Raw genomic sequence first — 4,539 nt, forward strand, 5'->3', positions numbered from 1 at the left:
GCTGTATGGTACCGGAAAGGCAGCCGTCAATATCCTGTGTGTTTATTTGTTTCCTTATTTCCTTTCCTCACTGGGCTATTTTTCCCTATTGGAGCCCTTGGGCTTATAGCATCTTGGTTTTCCAACTAGGGTTGTAGCTTGGCTATTAATAATAATAATAATAATAATAATAATAATAATAATAATAATAATAATAATAATAATAGTTTTGATAAAACCTGTTAGCTACCCAGAAATTCAAAATGCCATATTTTTTTTCAAGAGGGAGGCTATTGAATATACCGAAGTATTGCATTTCGTAATTGCAAATACTTGCCATTTTTTAGTAATCTTGATGCCATGTAAATTTTTCATTAAGTACAATTCTAATTTGAAATCACAGACGTATCCATTGGCCTCCTTATACCAAAATGAGCGTATTTAATACACAAAGCTCAAACAAGGCACCCTATAGTCAATTTCTTTTAGTGAGGCAGATTTGCACCGACTCACAGCAGTGCCCTTTTAGCTCAGAAAAGTTTCCTGATCGCTGATTGGTTGGACGAGATAATTCTAACCAATCAGCGATCACCGTTTCTGTGAAACTCTGCATGGGCTTGTATAGCAGCTAAATCATTACTCCTAAATTATCAATTTAGTGTCCCAAATTGTGTTCAATAAGTCCAGCTTATTATAATGTATAGCATGCAATCACATTATCCTTCAACATCAGTATTGTTTCACCTTACTAAAAATGTTCTTTTCCTTAAAGAAAAAAAAATGCATGTCTACTTCAAAATTTATAAAAAATCAATCTTTAAAAAGCTCAAATAATTATCCGTGGGATACACAATTCATCTATAGTGTAGGCCTACTGTTATTTGACTCTTAGCTCATGCGTATACCTCGGAGAAGTGAGCAGTGAACTTACTTAAAACAAGCAGTTGGTGATATGCCAGGACAATCTACATGCCTATTAGATATATATATATATATATATATATATATATATATATATATATATATATATATATATATATATATATATATATACATATATTAAACACTTCATAGGTTCAGGTTCAGGTTCTGGGGTGAGGCATAGCCTTTACAACGGCGCCTCTGTGTCTTTTAGTTTTGTGTGTTCCTTATTTTCACTAGTTTTTCTCTTTTCATCCACATTTGTTGTAGTATATTTTTCTTATTTTCAATATTCTCTTCACAAAAAAGGAATTTTCCAACTGTTTATGCACTATCTTCTTCGTATGGTTGTTGAAGCTCAATTGCTTTTATTCTTATATCACTAAACTGTGGACAATATAATATAAAGTGGTTAGCATTTTCTTCTACATCACAGAATACACAGTTTATATTTCCATCTTGGTGTCTGTTTCTTATATTCAAGCCCAATGAGTTTGTCCTTGCTCTGAATAATAAAATTGACGAAAATGTATTGTCATACACTTCCTCCTCCTTGATTTAACTTTTCCAGTTTTTATACAAAATTAAACTCTCCTTACACTCCATTTCACTCTTCCATTTGCTTGTATCCCATTCTCTTGTTCTCTTCTTTATGTCCTCTTTCGTACATCTCTTGACTTCTCTCATCGCCATCCCACATTCTTCAGCATACTTCTTCACATGCATCCACCACTTCCTCTCTTTTTCTTCCATATCATTGACTATTGCTGTAAGTAGGTCCTTTTCTCCCTTAAAAATGCTATTAAGGTACCTCAGCTTACCATCCATTACCCTTGTTTTCATAGCAGATGCTCCTACATCCCCTCTCAAGGCTACAATTGCTGTATTCTTTACACCCCCTAACATCCTTCTATACACTCCATTCTCTATTCTCTGCAACTTTTCTATTTCCGTTTCCGTTAAGTTAATCACATTTGTTCCATATAATATAGAAGGTAGTGCTACACTTTTCCAGTATGTTTTCCCTATCAGTATCTTATTACAACTTTTTTCTATGATCGAATATGTAAGATTGGCTAGCTTTTGCGCCTTAACTATCATTTCACTTTTCTGTGTTTTGAACATATTCCTACCATCATCTACCTTGATACCTAGGTATTTAATATTGCTTACTACTCTTATTCCCTCTATATTATCTGGTTTCTCCTTCATATTATATATAAGTACGCTACTTTTGTCTCTATTTATGTCTAAACCACACTGCTTTCCTATATCTATCACTTTCCTTATGTTTAATTCAGCATCCTCTATATTCTCAGCAAGCACTAGGACATCATCAGCAAAAAATAATACTACTAGCTTTATAATATCATTTTTAAAACCATTACCTTCCTTTTCTACTTGTTTTATAATCTGATAAGTAATTAATTTGAATAATGTTGTAGAGGCAGTACAGCCTTGCTTTATTCCACTACTTACGCTCAATTTTTGTTCTACTCTTTCCCCTATGTCTAACGTAGTCGAGTCTCCCACATACACTTCAGCTATTGAGTTAATTATACTAGTATGTACTTTGTATTGCTTTAATGTTTCTATCAGTGCTTCCCTTTTTATGGAATCGAAAGCTTTTTTGAAATCTAAAGAGGCCACTATAAGTTTTTTCTTATTTTTGAAAGTTTCTTCGACCATGTATTGTAAGATGAATATATTATCCTCAATCCTTCCTCCTTCTGTAAATCCCGCTTGACTATCCTCTATGGCATTATTACTTTTTAAATGCCTTTCTATTTCATCCTTGATAAAAGCCATGTATATTTTATATGATACATTTGTGAGAGCTATAGGTCTCAATTCCTTTGCTGTTGGCTTGTTTTTCTTTTTTAACATTTTTGTTCTGGATTCTTTCCAGCTTTTGGGTTTTTCTTTGCTGGCTAGTTCCTCTTTGTAGCAGTTCACTAGTGTATTCTTGCATATATCACTCATCATCATTGCTTTGTAGTAGTCTGGCTTTAGTCCATCTGGCCCAGCTGCTTTACCTTTCTTTAGACGTTTTAAGCATTTTTCTAATTTACCTTTACTCATTTCAGCGGCGGGCATGGGTTTAATTATTCCTTCGACATTAAGTACAGCATCGTAATGCTCCCTTAGATGTTCAGGTATACTATATTCATTTACAGTTATAATGTCGTTTTCTCTTCTCAAATTATCCAGGTATTCACTCTCCTCCTCCTCATTCCAGATCTCAGTTATTCTATTTTCATGTGTGTTGTAGACTGTTTTCCAAAATTTTACTAATTCTTCTTTAGCCTCTTCATCTGATAGTTTATTTCCTCTCTCTCCATATAATTGTATTGCCTCGCTTTTTATTTCTTTGCTATTTCTTAATTTGTTTATGTTTTCCCATAGTTTATTGTTTTTATCATCTCTTATCTCCCTGGTCTTCTTTTTCTCATATAACGTTATGCTCTCTTTCACCAGTATTTGTACTTCTTTCTTCTTATGATTGTATTTTTCTTCTAATCCTCTTTTTATCCTAATATCTTTTTCATTTCTCTTTTTTCTATTAAGTTCCTTTCTTTCCTTAATCTTTCTTCTTATTTCCTCGGTTACCCAAGGTTGTTCTTTGGTCTTCCCTTCATTTGTTACCCTTCTCCTATATGTTTTAGCCAAATGTTCTTGTTTCATTTCTGCCATTATTATGTTTAGCTCATCAATGTTTTTTACACCCTTGCTGGCAAGTTTTCTCTCTATAGATTTCACATATTCGTCTATATCTTTTGCGTCACTGCTATAATATGTAATTTCTTCCCACTTCCCTTTATTGTAATTATTTTCGCTATTTGTTTTTGCTTCCAATTCTACTGTTATTAAGTTGTGATCTGATATATCTAATACTGTTTTATCTTCATCTATTTCCATACATTTAAATTGTTTATATAGCATATTATTTGCAAGAACAAAATCAATAGCACTATGCTGATCTTGTCTATTCCACGTGTATAGTCCTGAGCACCTTTCATCTCCATTTAATAGTGTTAGGTTGTGGTTACCCATCCAATCTAGCACCATTTCCCCATTTCTGTCTACTTGTTGGTGCCCAAGAAATCCCACGTGGCCGTTAAAATCCCCCATAACTAGCAAAGGAGTTGTTTCTCCTGCTTTTTGTATTAATTTTTCACATTCCACTTTCAATTCTTGATCTCTTTTTCTATCTTCTTCTGTATTTCCTGCTGCGAAATATACCAGTATTATCAGGAATACTAAGTTGTGGATTTTGCACTGTACCATTATTATATCGCTATGTTTGGTTTCTATTTCCTCTACTTCAGTGATGTTATTGTTTTTAAAAATTAACATTAACCCTCCACCCTTTTTGTCTTTAAAATCCCTTCTTTTTTCTAACTTTAACAGACCTTTACTCAGCTGTATTTTATGTATAGCATATAAGTCAACGATAAATAGTAAATTATTCAGATTACGGGTTATGAAGTAGCCTTTGCAACGGCACCTAGTTCCTCGCGTATTGCTTTCTAATTTTGGATATTAAATGTCTTGTATCGTATATTTATCTCCACATATAGGATGGAATTTGATAATAAATTTATGAAAATTTTATGACCTATTTCTTTTGGTGGTTCT

The sequence above is a fragment of the Palaemon carinicauda genome, chromosome 9 (assembly GCF_036898095.1).
Source record: "Palaemon carinicauda isolate YSFRI2023 chromosome 9, ASM3689809v2, whole genome shotgun sequence".
Lineage (NCBI taxonomy): Eukaryota > Metazoa > Arthropoda > Malacostraca > Decapoda > Palaemonidae > Palaemon > Palaemon carinicauda.